The 19,599-nt window shown below is 33.9% G+C and overlaps 1 protein-coding gene across 3 annotated transcripts in view; it reads right to left on the reverse strand.

The window, feature by feature from the left end:
- The window catches only part of LOC118187793 (uncharacterized), a 200,817-nt gene that overhangs the window by 80,786 nt on the left and 100,432 nt on the right, over positions 1-19,599 (reverse strand). Inside the window, exon 1 of one of the 3 annotated variants that reach the window (XM_035358068.2) lies at positions 10,435-10,692. The exons of 1 other annotated variant lie outside the window; for it this stretch is intronic. The gene's annotated coding sequence lies outside the window, so the exon portion shown is untranslated. Of the gene's footprint in view, positions 1-10,404; positions 10,693-19,599 lie in introns of those variants that run through there. One more of the 3 variants, XM_035358069.2, reaches the window with a different exon arrangement.

Here is a 19,599-nt window from a genome sequence, read left to right on the forward strand (position 1 = left end):
GAACATAAAACATTCGTCAGAATTTTACAGTCACATGAATAACAACTACTGCTGCCATTTACTAAAACTTACTGTTAACAAAATGGAAGAGGAAAAGGCTCTTCTATTTCTTCACTCACTTGTTTTTGCCTTTCTTTTCTGAACGCAAAATGGCATCAATATAAAATCAAAATACTGAAAGAAGTATATTACCGGATGAAAAAGAAGAAGAATCTATGTTATTACAAATTTTACCATTACCATTAGCTTTGATTTTCGATGTAAACGATAATATATATAAGACCTGTATATGACTAGAAATTTTGCTATTAACCTATCATACGACGTTTGAAATGCAGAGTTTAATTTTTAAAGATTAAGTGTTGGAGCATTATGGAAGGTCGTCAAAACAGGTGAACAGAATAATTAATACAATAATGGATAATTAAAGTTAAATAAAATATAAAGAAATAAATAAAAATTTAATAAATTAAGTTAAATTAATGACAAATACTTTAATAACTAATGAAACTGTTTAAGCACATCTTATTTGGGGCTGTTGCTAGGCGAAAAACTAAGACGTACAGGAGCCAGGCTCCGGCTGAATTTAAGCCCTATTGAAATGTCTTATATTTATAACTACAGTTAAACGGTCTTTAGAAGAATAAGTTTTTAAAATTATTAATGATTAAATTTTGAACAGTCTTTTAAAATTATTCGCTTTGGTATGTGCCGCTGCGTAACGTAGTTTAATCATATGGACAACAAATGAAGACTTCTAGCCTTCCGTAGAACTACTACTTTTGATCTTTATTTGTCGCAAACAAAAGCTTTGCATGAATCGACAACATCCTCTAAGGTGTTAATAATTCAAACACGTTACGAAACGGATTCCATGTATTTAATAAATAGAAATAAATACTTCGCAAAGCTAAGATGACATTACTTTTTAAGGCAGTATGGCATTAGCCGATTTAACACTGTAGTCGGTCACTGAAGGAAATACAGCTGACCACAAGCCTAAACACCACGAATGTATATTTTAGCAGAAGACAGATTACTCTGTTTAATTTCACTTTGCCGGCGTCAAAATAAAGTTAAACGTGGCAGGAGCACATATAAAAATATAAATAAAAAATAATTAATCAAAATTCAAAAACAAGAGCATTTTAAAATTATTCGCTTTGGTATGTGCCGCTGCGTAACGTAGTTTAATCATATGGACAACAAATGAAGACTATAAAAATAAGGTAACTGTAATTTTTTTGAATCCGTTTCTCAAGGTAAATGTTTTCGAATACATTTTTCTTAAAATCTGATCGATTGTAAGTGGATGATTAATAAGTCATAATATCAAAGCGCAAGTAACATATTTTTCTCGCGTTATCCATTTTTCCGCATTTATTGTTAGTTCATTCAATGTTTTAGAAAGGGAAGTTTTGCAGTGAAAGCTTAACGTTAATTAATATAAATCGTAAAAACCAGGGTTACAATAACAAAACCAAACCATTCAGTAGTACTAAGCTCTGTGGTGCATAACGTTACAAACAACTTTTATTAATTACAATAATGTTGCATATGTTCATAAAAATTATCCACTAGATATATTATAAATTTTTAACCTATACATCAATTATATATACGTTGCTAAAAATCAAGCTTTAAATTATCAAGATAAAATTAAACTCTCAGTTTTCTAGCATCTGCACATTGTAGAGACTATGTATTTTTTGGGGGCGGGGGGGCACTGAGAACATGAAAAATCAATTCTTTGTTCCTCGCTAAAAACCAACCTAAGATGTTCTACTTGGTAGCTAGACATGCTTCTGCATCGATGACAGGGCGGTCTGTCAAATGGTATTTTAACATGTCAGGTGTTGAACCCTACCGATAGATTTTTATTCGCGTCAATTTTAACAGAGACCCCCACATCTCTCTTCTCCTACCATTCACTTTTCGAGAGAAACTTCAACTAGACAGTGTTTAAAGTGCCCCCATGCCGTGAAAGTATCATGCATTTACAAATAACGATATCTTCTCCGGAATTCGAACCCAAGCTTAAGGCTCTGACAGCCAGCTCGCTACCACAATACCAAAGGGCTGGACATTAATCACTTCATTACATACACGCACAGGATGATTTCTTTTTATTCCTTATATGATAATAAATCGAAAGCTAAGTTTAAAATATTACCTAACACGAATGTAACATTTGTCTGATGGAATGGCATCACTCACGAAGCCGCATCCGTGATAGATATCCTGGCAACATACAAAATTAAAAAGGCTTAATTATTTTTAACGTCAAAAATCATCAATCAAAGGCAACCATTAAAGTAATAAAATGTTTACTGGAGACATATGGATAAAAACAGGAAGACATGTAAGGATTTTTTCTACGTTCGGAAAGCCTGCATAATATTAGGCAAAATTCGTTCCCTTGGTCTAGCACCACATATATGTGTTGAGGAAAAAATTCTCTATAAGAAACAATGGCTGACAAACACTCCCTGAAGCAAGTGCTCGTTAATCTTCATTTCTGACTTGAATCTCCGGGGTTCAGTAGATACTTAAAGAGAGTTTCAAAACCCGAAAACTCACAAGGTGTATATATTTATCAAGAAAAACAAGAAGTAAAACTTTAAAATCAGTGAATTTTAAAATTTATTTAAAAGGACTAAAAAGTAAAATCCTGCGCTATTGCTGCGAAGATATTACTAAAACAGTGCACATTTGCTCTCTAAATTTCCCTTCCAAATTTCCTAGGAGATAATTTTCACTTATGTATTCTATGTATAAGATATATATAAAAACAAAATTTCAATAAACACACACTTCAACAAAATTCTAACTATGCGGACTTATCAGCACCGTATCGCATTCAGATAATTCGGTTTTCTCTCTCTCTTTCATCCCTTGCTCGTATGATTACGTATTTTACATGATGAAGTGAAAAAATTTAACTGTTTCGTTTTTCCTGTTTATTCCACGTAGGTTTTTTTGCATGTTAAGAATATCTTTTAATTTCTGTTATACAAAATGCAAAAGGCATTTACTTCGTGAAAACTGAATTATGAAATTGCTCTCCTTCCTCCCCCCCCCCAAACATATAAAGAATTTTCTCTTCCTTCACCTTGTTCCTTCATGTGGCAACTGGAAGCACGTTCGACTGACAATTGAAACGTCTGGCGTTTAAATGTTCGTAAACCTAATGACTCTCCAAACAAAAAATCCGTTTCTGTTTCAAAACAAAATAATTGTATTAATTTTTATTTATGCAATCGCTAAAACTAATTATATTATTAACTATTATTAACTCTATTTCCCTGCGTACAGAGAGAACAGACGTAACATCATTACAATGTTTAATCTATTATTTTCTGATAAGATACAATTCTTACGATTAAGCAATAATTCGCAATATAAACAAACAGCCTTAATGTCATACATAACCATATTAACCATGTTCTTCAACTACATATCTGCTAAACAGCATACGTCACTCTAATGATTTGTACTGTCATGTTATTAGATTAAATCAGACGAATGTGTTATGACAAGTTTATTGTAAGTGAATATTATCTTAATCATTTTAACAGCTTCTTAAAAAAATATATTAGCTTACTAAATTGCTTTACATTTCCTTTCTTTCTATATCTTTGCGGTATTTAAAAGAAAAAATTAAGAACATGGGAATAATTAAAGCTTAATTTTAAATGGCTCCGAAAGAAGACAGTCGATCCGTGTAATTGAAACTCCTCTGTACTCAATGTGTTTCCCAGTTAGTGGACAAAGAGAGTTCTGTGCACATCTTTGTTACATTCTAAGGCATAAAAGCGCTTCTCGGAAGTGCCGGTATTGCACTTGCAAACATGATGAAAGTTTCAAGCATTTGTGTTCAAGTGAAAGCTCTAAGTGAAGTCTTCAGGAATTCGCCTGTTCCGATGAAAACAGCGCGGCATGAAAACACAAAGGGACTCCCCTTACCTCACACAATGGCATATCTCACTAAATTTCACAAAAGAATACAAACATTATATCAATGGTCCTCAACCTATTTTATTTTGCCCACGGCACCCCTTTCATTATTTCTAAAAGATTATCCTTTCCCTTCTTTACAAAACTCGAAAAACATATACACACACATTTATTTAGATTATTTTTAGTGTGTTTTATAAATTAAAAAGTACAAAAAATGTTGATAAATAGCAAAACTTAAAGTAGTTTTTTTATATTCATAAACTAAAACTAAATACTTAGTAGCTAAAGAAAAGGCTGACCGCATAACCCCTCTGAAACTATGAAATCAACCAGAGGAGGGACTCTACCCTGGTTGAGAAATCCACTATACTTAAACTTCCGTTTATACACAGCCCAACCTGAAGCCGCGAGCGGTAACTCTGGTACTGATAGTTCGGCCCGGTTCGATTTCAGACGAACGAGCTGGTTGCAAGAGAGTTTTCATGGTTTTCCCTACATGTGACGTAGACATGATCCAGTTTCTCATAGAAAGTCGTCCATAAAGGCATCTTCCCCTTAGACAGCCATAACCTGCTCAGAAGTGTTTTTTTTTTAAATCACGAAAATATTCATAATTTAAAAAAAATAACTTTCGATTAATAACGAAATCAAACTACATGTATAATAACATTTCATATATGTAGTTAGTCTAACAATAAATTTCTAGCAATATTTAATATGATTAATGTTCTAAAAAGACTATTTAATAGGCTGTACAAGGAAGTCGTGTGGTGTCCACATCAGATTTTTTTGAAAAGCAGTTAAAAGTATTTGCTGAAGAAATCCCAAAATAGAAATACGTCTGCTATTTGTTGTAAAATAGTTCAGGCGAAAGATGTCGATTAAAATTACCCTCAGCTTACAGTTTAAGCTAATTTTTATCCTTCGATGTTCTAAGTGGCATAACTTGCGGATGCATTATATATAAAATTAACTTTTTCAAGGAGAAAACTTATCCAAAATTTTCATTTCTGCATGTCTTTTTAACCCTATCATGACAGCTTTAAAAGTTTAGAATACTATTAGATGACTAGAACAGCCAAATGACTCATTTGAATACTGGCGGAGGCCAAATCTTTAAACGAAGTTCTATTTAAATATTTCCTATCCCTTTTGTATTTAATGTGTGTATGATTTATCATACAGTAATGCAACATCTTTTCTTATTTTTTTCTCGGTTAAAAGCCTCACTCCCGATCTTATCCCCTTTAATGTCGGTTATGCATGTACAAATAATATTTTTTTTTTTAATTATTGGACTTCGGTAAAACTCATTAATGGCTGCGGCTAGGACACCCCTTGCAGACAGCTCATTCAACCCGAAATAATCAGAATCAATCAGGTTAAAACATTAGCTTTAATTAGCTAATGAAATTGCTAGTCAATACTTTGTTAATACCATCTTAAAAATTTTAACAAATTACAAAACTCTGTCGTTAAGGTATAAAGAGGAATAATCAAAACCAATTTTGTTTTAATGGTAAGCTATATAAAGTACTTGTTGCCAATGATATTTATAATCGAATATTCTTAAATTTTTCAATATATATATATATATATATGCATAATTATGAGCCAAGCTGAAACATTTTTACAAAAAAAAAAAAAAAATCTAGTTGTTAAAAGGATCTCTTAATTGCCATCTGCTGATCAAGCCATGAACATAGACCACATGGCTGGCCGTTTTTATTATGGACTTCTCCCCGGACAACATACAAACAGTTCGTCTCTCGGTTTTCATATTAATTTATGTGTGAATCCTTTTCGGCCAAATCGTATTTTTCAAAAATATTATGCATTGATCTTCTAGGCAGCATCATTGTCAAATAAAACGGATTGTCAAATAAAAATTTTATTTCATAGCCAAAATGCTCATTTAGGACAGGCGGAGGAAGGGGGAGATAAACAAGTTTTTTTTTATGCTATCACATCGTATTAAATAAAGTTTTAACAGCTCTCTAGAGCATCATGATAAATGTTATTTTCACAGAAAGTATAATCTGCGAAAATAAATCTCATCTAGATACTAAGACCTTCGTCATTCTGAAGGTACAGTCCATATAATAATTGTAAGCGTTGAAGTTCTTCCCATATTCTCACAGCAAGATCCAGATAGTAATTAGGTGCGTTAAGCCTCTTGTTATCGTTTTAGCTAAAGGTACAAAGCAGAAGCAGAGAAAGAATATTTTCTTTTGCATATTTTGTATTCTTTTGCAGTGATTATCCTATTTCTCAAAAGTAGAAAAGAGGTAACTGCGCGGCGGTGTAAAGACACGCGAACCGCTTGCCGTCAAATAAATATTTATTCATTTTAGTTATGTTATTCATGTTTTTCAAAATAATTGACACTTTTTTTAAAACGTCGTAAAAATGAATTAAATTTTCACCGTCAAACTAAATGCTTATTTCATTGTACTGCTAATATTTATCAGAACTGACATGTTTTGAAATATTCGGCCTTTTTAAAGTTTATTGAATTATTTTTTTCGTAAACTATAAAGCAACTTCTGAAAAAATTTTACCAAATTCTTGTCTAAAACTGACAGAGTGTGCAGAGACGTTAGGTTATTTTTTAAAGCAAGAAAGATCGAAAAATTAGCAACGTTTTCGCCGGGAATAGAACTACGGACCTCTGGAATACGCGCTCAGCGTGCAAACCACCACACCACGAAGACATGCCAAGAAGGCGGGAGAAATACTTTATAAGTGTTGTAAATTTAAAAGCTGCCATAAATGAAGGAGATTAATAATTTACAGACTGAAACATTTTCTCTTAAATTTCTAGTTACTTTGGAGCAAGAATAGTAAAAAGGAAATATGATTTCAATCTACCAGTCCCTTCTTCTTCTTCTTCTTTTTTTTTTTTTTTTTTTTTTTTTTTTTTAATACGAAAAGAGAGAGAAAGAACTTCTCCGCCCATTACTATTTCAGTTACAGTCATTTCTTTACATAACTTATAACAAGGAAAGATAGTGTATTACTACCATTCTATGCACAGTGATAAACAATGAGTACAGTATATATATAGTATAGTAAAATATGAGTGCAGTATCTAATTCTTAAAAGATTTCTATCCACTTCTTACAGTTTTGCAGGGATGCTCAAACTTTGTATGATATCTGTACTTGCACAGTAAGACACAATTAATGTGTTCTCCCGTGTGTGTACAAAAAATAAAGAATATGTAAAAGATTAAATTAGCAAAGTAAATTTCCCTTCTCAATTCTAAAAATAGTAACCTCTCTCTCTCTGCGTCATTTCTAGATTAATCCATGTCATATGAATCTTACATAATTCTGGTAACGTAAATGGAACTAAAACTCAAGCAGCCAATAGTAATTTTACAGCAATATTAACTATCCAATCAAAATACATTGAGAACCAAAACTAATTCGGTCTGAATTAAGATTTCATCCTGAACATTACGCACTTGCTTTCTATGTTTTGGCCTAGCTGGACTCTGTCTACATCTTTTTTCTTACTGCATATCTATCAAAAAATGTTTTTTGAAAAAGGCAAAATTAATGTGCCAACTTCTTTGTGGTCGCAACATGTTTACTGAAAAAGTTGAAGATTTAATCCGCCTTCGCCTCCAATTTCCTATTCATTATGGATCAACACTTCTATGCCATCAAAGTTTCTGCTAGTCTACTGCTGAGTTTGTTTTATCACATATATATAATTAAAAAACAACTTTTTAAAATAACGTAATATGATCATGCCTAGTATTTTTGCGTATTAAGCTGCTGAAAAATTCTCAGTAAAGATATAAAGTAAGAAATTTAGAAGCAATTTTACACAAAGACCAAACATTGAAACTCATAAGTAATAAATTTCAATTTTTGGTCTTGTGTAAAATTGGTTCTACATTTTTTACTTTATATCTTTATATAGATAGACAGAGAGAGGTTACAATTCTACTAATTGCGCTTTAACTCCAGAACAAAGAATAAGTATTCTAACTGCATATGCAAATTTCCTATCACAGGGCTGGATTTAGATTTGATAAGGCCCAGAGCTATTTGAGATATGGGCCCCTTTATAAGTCTGTCGTACTATATTTTAATACTATATTTATATTATGTTTTAATTTTGAGGGGTACTAAATTTTGAAGTACTTTTTTTTTTTTTTTTTTTTTTTTTTTTTTGGTTTTTGTTATACTATATTTTAATTTTAAGCTACACATCTATAGCTTGTGTAGCTTATACATAAATCCTGTACTGCCTACCATATCCATTAAAGGCTGTTATTTTAAATTTCATTCTAAATTTTAAAACACTGCAAAAAGCTGCATTTTATTATTTTCTAAACTTTTTTTTTTGGGGGGGGGAGAGGAGGTAATTTTTTACTCATGGATGGTAGAAGCAAGGACAAAGCATAAGAAATAGAAACTGTTGGTACTAAACATAGTAATCACTCCATTATTGTCAGGAATTTATTGTGTGCGTGATTATGGCAAAGCCTCGAGGGCTATCTGCCTAAGAGGAGGGATGCCTTCGTGGAGGACTTTCTAAGGGAAACTGGCTCGTATACACGTTACACATGGGGAAAACCACGAAAACGCCCATGCAGCCAGCCCGTTCGCGGGATTCGAACCTCGGACCGAACTACCAGTGTTCAGCGACTTTACCGCTCGGCCGCTGGTGGGCTCAGGAATGTATTGAATAAATAAAATCAAAGATAGCAAATAGTATGATTAGTTTGCATAAATATAAATTACACATGTAAATACTTTAAACTTCAAAGGTTACAAGTAAACAGTACTTATAATTTGATTGTATTATCAGTATTGTTACAAAACTAAAAAATTCTGGAAACTGAAGGGTTGTAATTATTTCCAGATTTAAATAAACAAAAATTGTTTTTTGAGAGAACTTATTAAAGGAGAACAATTGGTTTTTTCTTCATATCAATGATTTTAGTGCAAAAAAAAGCCTCAAAAGCTAAATTTATTTCATGATGTTGATAAAATAAATAAGATTTAGAAAATTTGCTTTTGTAAAAGTCAATATAGAAACCTGATATCAATACTACATTTCTTACAGTGATCTCGAAAACAGTGATGTAAAGAAAAAGTTATATTTGTCTAATTTCATCACAAAGGTTTAACAATGTGGATAGCAAATGGAGATAAGAAGGGACAGCAGTAATACAGATAGCAACCAGATATAGACAATCTTATATATCTGTAGAATCTAGCAACTCTTTCATAATACTCTATTCTTCACAAAAGCGTGCCTGTTGCTCTTTTAAACTTATAAAGGACATTCCAGGAAAGTAACTCTTGAGATTTATTTCTGAAAATATTGATATGCATATGCACATACCTCTAAGTGTAGTTTTATAAAACAAACTGCTAAATTTGATAAAAGTAGTCTTAACACTCTTGATGGGGTGAACATAATCTTACAAAAAGTGTAACTTTCTGAGAACAATTAAAAATGAATTCTCAAACAATTAAAAATTTCAATTAGTAAATTATTCATTCTGCTTGAATTGTTCCAGTACAACAAATAAAAACAAACTATAGGCTGTAAAATATACTTCATTTTAAACAAATTACGAATAATCTCTGGTACATTTGCAACATTAGAATTCATGAAGAATTAAAAGTTTAAATTTTTTATTAAATCATATTTGCATATTTCATAAAAAATGTAAGATAAAATTTCTATAATGATTTATTATTATGACTATACGACTGACAAAAATGTACGTACAGATTAGCTTTCAATCAGAAAATCTTTAAATACGCTTATTGCTATTAATCTTCACTGGCATCCCTAATTACTAAAGCCCCTAAAATGATTTTGGAAAATCAATGCACGTTTTACTTTAAAAAATGTCTTTGCATCTTCCATAATTTTCAGTCATATAGCACCACAGGACTGTCACAGATTAAAAAAAGCGGCTTAAGGTTAAGCTTGGACCCCTTTCTACATCAAGTGCCTATACTGAACTATAAGATTTTATCAGACAGTTTTGCTATTAATCCTTCTGAGATACATGGATCCAGCTATATTATTCACTCCCTTTTTACAGACTGTACAAAGACCAAAACTAATAAATTTTAATTACTTAAAATAGAAGAATTGTGTAATTACAAGACATTTTAAAGGGACTGTAAAATCTGAGGCCATAGGCCTCATCATCCTGGGCCTATGCATTGATAATGACCTGCAATAACAAAACATAAGCAAGAAAGCCTTTCAAATATGCTGAAGATTGGGCTAATAATAATTATAATAATTTCGCGTATTAAAGTAATAGACTTCATTCAACATTTAAGCATAATCAATACACACCACATATGGCCTACTTTAAAATTCAGTAATTTTTTTTATACGCAGATATTTTAAAATAAATCCCAAAAATTTAAACGGATAAATTATATGTGAATATACCGTTTCAGATGTTAAAAAGTATAGAGTCACCTGCAGGAAGCATGACTGTATCTGTGTTGACATCGTTGCTCCTGACAACGAAGTAGCACATCATCAAAAATCACCAATTGCGCTTGTATTCACGAGATCCACAAATGCGTATTCCACAGTAAGAAAATAGAAGCACAGTATTCAATAATTGGTATGCATTAATTTTGACATTTGCCTTATAACTTATACTTCAGGATGACGATCTAACAGCATATCAACATAAATTCAGAGCAGAAGTTTTACTAACTTTTCGCTACTACGCGTCCAGGGTTGCAATAAAATATATGTCCAAAGTTAACGACGCAAAAGAGATTTGGCGAGTATATAAAATGCGCCAAAAGAAGAAAATTTTCACCACACCGATGCGGCGGATTTCAAAAAAGAGAAGTTTGAGACTGTCATTGGAAGTTACATTGGATTCCTTATTCAGGGAGCATACGGTTACTTACAGCAAATTTTTGCACATCCGCGCAATCCTATATATCCAAAGGAATACTTAAAAAACTTTAATAAAATGTTTTCTTTCTCGGATTATTTAATTCTTCAATCTTAGCAAAAAGAGCAAATCGATTTTATATGATTCACTATTTTTCCCCATACAACAGATTCCTTTTACCTAGATGTTACATAAGTGAAAGGAGAACATTAACATCACGAAAATTCTTCCAGGTTTTAATACACGAAATTAAAGGTGCTCTTTGATAACATGCAGAAGCAGATATTTTTTTAGCTAATGAGAGTTAAAAAGAATTTCAGTTCTTTACTCTTTTGAAAAAAAATTTTTTTTTAATTATTTATCATAAATGCAGATTCCTCTAATTATAAAACATTATTTATTAGTCCATGATATGTTTTAAAAATGCATAACAAATAAAAGCTGATATCAAACTTTATTATATTGAAATACAGGTAAATTTAGTAAGTCTTTTTCAGGTATTTCGAAAATCCTCAGTGCATCCACCTTTGTCGATACAGTGAAGATTTTACCTGTGGCTGAGAGGAAAAGTCGCTGAACACTGGTAGTTCGGTCTGAGGTTCGAATCGCGCAAGCGGGCTGGCTGCATGGGCGTTTTCGCGGTTTTCCCCATCTGTAACGTGTATACGAGCCAGGTTCCCTTAAAACGTCCTCCACGAAGGCATCCCTCTCCTTAGGCAGATAGCCCTCGAGGCTTTACCACAATCACACACACACACACACTCAGTTCAATTGTAATTCTAGCCGGAATGCATTGAAGCCCTAAATAAGAGGGGCTTCAGACTTCTTTTATGAAACTTAACCACAGTTTCAGGAGAAAATTATTTTGATATCGATAACTTATTTTAATAATATGCTTGCGTTACGTTTTAATAATACGTTTTTTAATAATACAACGAGCGTAAGTCTTAAAAATCGATTCTAACTTCTGAATCCATGCTTTCTTTCGCTAGGAAACAAAGCATTGGATAAAGGCTGAGGCTTTTAAGGAAAGAAAAACCACATGTCAAAGGCTAATCTCCAGGAAGTGTTATGAATCTGTGAGAGCGGGGGCACTTTTAGTTCTCGAAAATACTATAAATGATCACCCTGGTTGTGCACATTCAACGCTAATGACCTCCCACTGAAGAGCTCTTGCAGACTTTCTGGATGACATAACTGAATACGGGGAAAGCACACTGTCATTTGAAAAGAGCCTTACATTTTAGTCACATTGTTATTGGAGCGGATTCGGGGAAAAATTTTCCTGTTCTTTCCTGCTGATATAGAATTATATCGATAGGGCATCGCGGATAGAAAATATTGAATTCTTTTCTGTTTGTTTTTGAAGTTACATTCTTCTGTTAAAATTTACTTCTACACTGTTTCTAGCATTCTATCTATTCTCATCGGTGACCTCGATTTAATCGTTTTACCTTTTTTCAATGGTGTGCAGGAGAACGAATGGTTTTTGTTTCTATCATGCATTAAAACAGTACATTAAATAACATATTCAGGGCATAAATTCAATCGAACATCGGCTGAGCTATTTCAAAGCTTTTGAATGAAATTGGAACTCCAGCCAGAATCCTAAATTAGACGAAGTCCGATATTTTTTTATTTTTTTTTTTTTTTTTTTTTTTTTTTTTTTTTTTAATATTAACCATTTATTAAATAATTTAATTCTTTATATTTTACTCAATTTTAATTTTCATTTGATTGCTGTTTTAACTGTTAGTCATTTTATTTATTTTCCCCCCTCTTTCCTGACGTCCTTCCATTGACTTCGACACTTCTAGCAAGAAATCAAGCCTTGCCCTTGCCAATACATCACAATTGATTAGACACACAGCATCGGTGATACGACAGCAAAGTTCCTAGAGAACAAGCGGGAAGTGCAGACACAACGACAGTAGACTCCATTAACTTCCCTGCAAGAAAAGTCTCATGGAATTAAATCCGAAGATTGGTGTACCAACCGCAATGCGGATGCCGTATTAACATATTCTTTGCTATTTATACACTTAGCGACAAAATTAGACTGAGATTATAGTCTTTAAAAAGGGTCTCTCTTTTTCTCGAAAATTTGGAAGGATTTTTTTATCGCAAATGTTCTTTGATATAATGAGCCGAACAATAGTTCACTCCACTGTAGCATCAGCAAGCTTTCCAATACCAGCCAAGTTAAATCCTACTAATGCTACACAAATGTCAGCCGCCTTTGCAGCTACACAGATGCAAAGATGGACACATTAAGCATGCGTAAAATATGAAGGAGAGAAAGAGTTTTCCTCTAATTCCAGAGTTCTCTCTTACATGTTTTTAAAATATTCACTAGACTGATAAAAGAATCTAACATAAGTTTTCAATCTGATATTATTTTTTCATCTAATAAAAAAGCGTCATTATACGTGGACTCATATTTTTATAGCATAACGAAGAAAAGAAATCGAAATTCAATATAATATAAGAATAAAATATAGATAAATGCTGCTAATATTGAACGAAATTTTATTCTGTAGGAATTCATGCATTAAAATTATTCATTAAATTATAAATACGTTAATAGTTGGTTTACTTTTTTAAAAAAGTAACGTAAAAACAATTATACTGCTTCATATTTTGAATACACTTGAAAATCTTATTGGTAGGCGGAACTATTTAAATAGCTTATGCATGTATGTAGTTTATTTTTGTACACTTGAGTACGCAAATTAAAAATCAGTTACATCGTTGGCAAATATTTTATCCTGGAGGAGCTTCACAAATGTTTTCAGATGGCTCGGAACCCATATATAAAAATACTATCTCTATGGTTAACACACACTAAACTGTAGCTACATAATCAAACTTCAATAAGCAGGAATTTAATTTATTGTTTATTTAATCAACTGTGGCAAAGTACGTGCGAGTTATCTGCCTAAGAATTACCCCCCCCCCCCAGGCGGCTTTCTAAAGAAAACTGGCTGGTATTCGCATTACGCTTTATGGAGAAGATGACATTCAGCCGACCCTTTCGCCACGAATTAAAAAGTCAAACTATCAATGTTTAGCACTTTCATACAGATGGCCATTGGGGACTCAATTTCAGCCGCCCAAATGGGATAGTGATTAGCGACGCTAACTGCCGTACCGATGGGCTCAGGCTCGAATCAAGGAGAAGGAATGGATGTTTGTAAATGTATAGTGTCTGTGCCGGATGAGGCATTCTAAATATGCGGCGAGCCGAAAGTCTTCTCGAGAGGTTGGTGATAGCGAAAAAAGGGTGGGAGACTCCTGGATCCGTTTCCCCGGGGTGCTCTTCCTCAAAATTAGGAGTGGAACTGAGCAAAGTTGTACTGTCACTTGTATGATGCTCAAGGCTATTGTCAGCGACAGACAGACACTGGCTATTGCTACTGCCAGACAAGTGAGATAAGTCACAATAGACTGAATTTCAAGAAAACTCTGCGCAAACAAATTCAGGTTTTCGAGGTTTTCGGCAAGTTGCACTGGTAATTCTATGCAGAATATGCAAATAATACAAATATACAAATATATTTATTTAAGTAAAACAGTATCATTACATTCATTAATGATGAAAGTTATTCTTATGAATAAGAAATTTTGAGACAATCAAAAAATGAAAAAAAATCTATTTTTTAATCATATGCTCATAAAATGAACTCTTTAAACAGTCCATCCACGGTCCTCAATTTTTGTCTTTTGTGAAACCGTCACCTCATAGAGGTGATGTTCAGTACTGATATTTATGTTATGAGAAATACTCTCACTTTCAGAATTAGAGGGTTTATTGCATTAGGAATGTATGATTTCGATTGTGAATAAATAGTATACATAGTTATCTGCTGCTTACCCACGCTAAACTGACCTTCCCCCCCCCCGGTGAGGCTTCTGCTCATGGGGGAAAATATTCAATCTATATGCATAGAAGGGTGATCAGTTTTGTCACGATGCGTACGTGGATCAATGAAAAAGCAGCTCCCCTTCCCAGGACAAACATGGCTACTTAAGATGTTTCTCAAGCATTTAATGACCTGTAAAAGTAGGGTGGGACTTATGTGAACTTTCTCGAGGAGAAAGTTCACACACGTCTTAATTTTACAAAAAGTTTGAAGGGTCATTTTCCCTACTTCGGATTTATTTTCTCTATGCTATGTAGTTAACTCAAATTCTCTGGACTGTGTAATTCTGGAATTCGCAACGACGCCGATTACCAGGCTGCTTCCGGTTACCAGGAAGTTGCAAACTCATACAAATTTATTTTAATTTGCTCTTACAAGAACAGTTTTTAATTTGTTTTACTGCACACAGGTCACTTTCATTTCTTTCTACTGTAGCATGCTTTTTGCATCACTCACACACATGAACCAATGAAAAAGCAGATCGCCTTCTCAGGATTCCCAGTAGCATATTGTATATAATGTATATAGGATTATATTTGTACTTTTGCATATTTATTATTTTTCTCATTGCTATTGTACAGTGGTTTGCAAGCGTATCATGTTTCGGATTCGCCACAGTTCATCACACCAGCGAGCTTTTCTGCCACCGTCCCTCCACACATGGCGTTTCTTCACAGAAGCACTGAGCTTCAGTTCTCTTTTTCAGTCTTTCCTCTTCAGATCTACCTCAACTGGAGAAGCATTATCTTCGGACTTTTTACAAAAGTGAGTACCGAAACAGGACTCACTAAGGGATCTAGAAAGAGCAGGAATAGAGTATCTCCTGCTGTATGCCAGAATATCCATAAAAGTATCAAAGCATCAAGATTCGTCGGTTTACTTCACATTTTGATAAAATTCTGCTGCATTTTCTTGTTTTTTACGTATTACAGGACCCAAAAGTAATCAAAAAGCACAAAAGAATAAAAGAAAAATTTTAATTAAAAAAAAAAAGAAAAAATACGAAAAGATTCAGATTTTGACATCGCCTTAGAGGGTTTGTTGAAGTTCTTTATGCTTTCACTAAGCTCGTAGTTTACCAATCCTGGACTCACTTCTGATCATTTTTTTTTTTTTTTTCCTTTATTATTAAACATCGCATTCTTCGAACTTATGCGACATAAAATTCAACAGAAAAATGATAAAATTTTTTACAGCAGCGTATGTTTAGAATTCCCGATACAGTGTTAAGTGTCGTCATTATTTTTTTCAGTCTTTTTTTAGTTACCATGTCAATGTTAAGTGGTTTTTTTTTTTTTTTTTTTTTTTTTAGTATGACGACTTACACATTTTTTTTTGGGGGGGGGTGTTATTAACTTTTTGTCTTTTAACTGTATTTATTAAATCGTTCCTTCCTCGCACTTACGCCGCATAAAATTCAGCAACAAAATCCGAAGTATTTATTTAATCACTAAGTATTTAAAAAGAACATATCTTTAGAATTTCCGATACGATGTAATCAATAAGAAAACATTAGCAGAACAGAAAACAGAATCCTGAGGATTGTAGTTTTCGGAACATCCCAACTGCGGGCAACACTTCTTGCAGTATGCCATGGATTTGCAGTAATCGTATTATGCACTTGTGCAACAACTTCGACAGGAACACATGGTCGTCCGGATCACGGTCTATCACACGTGCATCCATTTCCTTCAGATTTATTACCAGATCACGTATATTTTTTATGGGACACAGGCGTCGTCTTTAGCTTATGATTTCGCCGATTACCTCGCACTTCTTCGGCAGCATTTTCCCGGTTCAGATTAAAACAGCTTTATCAATTCACTTCGTTGTTTCCCTGTAAGGTCATCTTCTGAGCATGCTCGAATACCTTACTGAAGAAAATATCTTCCCACAGCGCTTATTCCACATGCAATGTTTTGCATGGTGTTCTGTGATTGATGTTTCTACTGTCTATTCCCGTGAAATATACAAAATGCCTCAATGCACCTCCTCTCTGAGTTATCATTGGTTCTTTACAATGCTTTTCTTTGAAAATGTATTTCACTGCATTTTCCGTCATATGTGTATTGTTTCAACGCCATTTATGTTTTTCAATGCGCTGATCAATTTGCGGGGAAAAAAGTGATGCCATTCAGAAATTTCGAAATTTTTTTCACTGTATCTGTAACTATGAGAGCGCTATTGTTTTAAATCATTACAATCTCCAGCGCATACTTTCAAATAACAATATCGGATATTTCCTTTCGATTTGGTTGAACGAATAGGCCGCTAAGGATTCATATATCGGAAAGATTTTTATGACCACTCTGTATATGTGTGTGTAATAGATTCTCAGATGGCTGTAATAGGCTAGATATTTTTATTGTGCAGATGTGACTTGACCTGAAAAGGCTTTATTGCGCAGATATAACGATGACACTTGCAGACAGACGTATCCGTAGATTCAACATAGTTTTATTATTGGATAAAGCTAATTCTTAAGACGTATAATTTGACTGACATCATTACAGGCGCAATATGCACCCCACATTTTTGAAAGCTTAGCAAATCTTCAGACAATGAAGATACAGAGAAGCGAGGCGTTCGGGTATTACAGTATTTCCCTTACTTCGTACAAGGAAGTAAAAAACTGTCGAAAAACAGCAAAATTGCGCTATTTTTCAAACCACTGCGATAGGGGAACAGACGATATATTTTAATAAGAAAACTCCTCCCCGACCCCATTTCGCTTAGGCGATAGGCAAATTTTCCAGGGTACAGCGATAGGAAAAATAAAATTGGGCACTTTAAAATATATTAGGTCACAGAATACCATGTAACCTATTTTACATACTATTTAGAACTACATGAAATAATCTGAGGTTATAATTAACATTTGCCTTTACCTCAAACGAATTGTTTCTAGACCCTCGCGAAGGAAAAACGTGATATTCATTCGAATGTTTAGCACCGAAAGAGCGATAAATATATTTCGCTGGGAAACGTATTTCGTCTCACAGAGCATGCGTGCGTAAGGGGCGTGTGCTATTGGAGTAATGCCAATGGTTTCTAGGAACTGGTTTCGGAGTGGAGAGATGTTGAAAAAATTCTCCTTCCCGCCAAAATTTTCTTCTCTGCCCCCTCCTCCCTCATCTGGTCGGGGATATCTAATAGACCCTCACTGAAAATGAACCCCAGATCACCTCTGAGTAACCTTGAAAGGAGCTGAGGAATGGAAAGTAGATTATGAGATACCACGGGTCAGGAACGTGCCTCAAATTGCCGCCATTTCGGACTTTCTCACTTTCTCATCTCGTTAAATATGTGTTTTGAGTTGACCCTCCAACAACGCTATCTGAACTACGTAGCTGCAGTTACACGCGCATAATTTTGATTAAATATACTGCACAGTTTTAATGAAAAATTTTCGCAAACTACGCAGCGAAGAAAATAAGTAAATGGAAACCTTTGTATAACGGTGCATCGGTACCTATTTTACACCAGTTATGAAAATGCCTCAGAATCACAGTACATACTTTTTATTCAATTTAGGTGTAATCTACCGTATTTTCGTCAAGACCGTACGTTTTTCAGAGAAATTTCCGTTGCCAATTCTAGATAAAAGTACAGTGCGCAGTTTTCTGAGACAGCGTATTATTAAGAAAAAAAAAAAAAAAAAAAGAGCTACTTAAAATAATTTGTATTTGTTAATATTTACCAAGTTTCATGAACGTTCATGTAATTAGTGTAAACAACAAACTACCTTTCTCAACTACCTATATTATGTTACCTACAACAGCAGAATATCTACATCACTTTTCAACCTCCTGCTTATACTCTACTGACTACATCAAAAACAAGACCCACTGAAAAGGATAAAACTTAGAATCAAAGTGCATATTATTTTCCTTTTAATAAGCCATCCTTATGGTTGCGCAGATAATACATCCTTATTATCCAAAACTGTTTCGTTGTTTAAGGGAACGGCAAGGCTTGTGTTTACACTCTGAATTACCCTGTCTCCTAGAAATTAACTGAAATTCCTTCCAGAGTGACAGTCAGAAACTTGAATGAATGCTTTTTCACTTCTATATCAAGGTTAGGTTAGGTTATTTGTGAATGGCAAAACGCACAGGAAGTATCTGCCTGAAAGGAGGAATGCCTTCATGAAGGACTTTCTAAAGGAAGCTGGTTAGTATTCATTTCACACGTGGGGGAAACTTACGAAAAACAACTTTTTATGAGGCCAGACCATTTGCCTAGGTTCAAACGACCGCTATTTAGTATATAGCAAACTTTAACTGTTCGGCCACTGAGGAAAGTCGTACTCTCACCCGTATGGTGCTCAAGGCTCTTGCCAATGACAGACGTAGTCTTGCACTTCTTGCCACGATGAATTTCGTAGATGAATTCCTTGTTCAGATGTTACTGTCATACAAACGAGATAAATCACAACAACAACTGCTAGGCCACTGGTGGGACCACTTCGATACCACAAGTTGGTTAATTATTATTTTAACTAAGCATAATGTTATGTTTAATATATTAAAATTTAAATACTAAAAATGTATTTTCCTTTATAACTTTTTTTAGCCTGTTACCCTTTCGTGCGCCGAAGCCAGTTAACTGCCCCCCATATGCCACCAACCAGTATTGCATGAAAGGAATTTAGACACTTAGGTACATCGCAGCCCTGGTAAAAGACTGAAACTTAGCAAGTGTGTCCGTCTGAATCTACCCACTTCGGCCCTCTTCAAAAAATGCGGGGATTTGCAAAGCGAGGAACATTTCCTTTTTTCCCCAAGGTTCGTGTGCCGAGATTCG

The sequence above is a fragment of the Stegodyphus dumicola genome, chromosome 1 (genome assembly GCF_044657685.1).
Source record: "Stegodyphus dumicola isolate Sdum_Otavi_A_Nest chromosome 1, ASM4465768v1".
In the NCBI taxonomy this organism is placed as follows: domain Eukaryota; kingdom Metazoa; phylum Arthropoda; class Arachnida; order Araneae; family Eresidae; genus Stegodyphus; species Stegodyphus dumicola.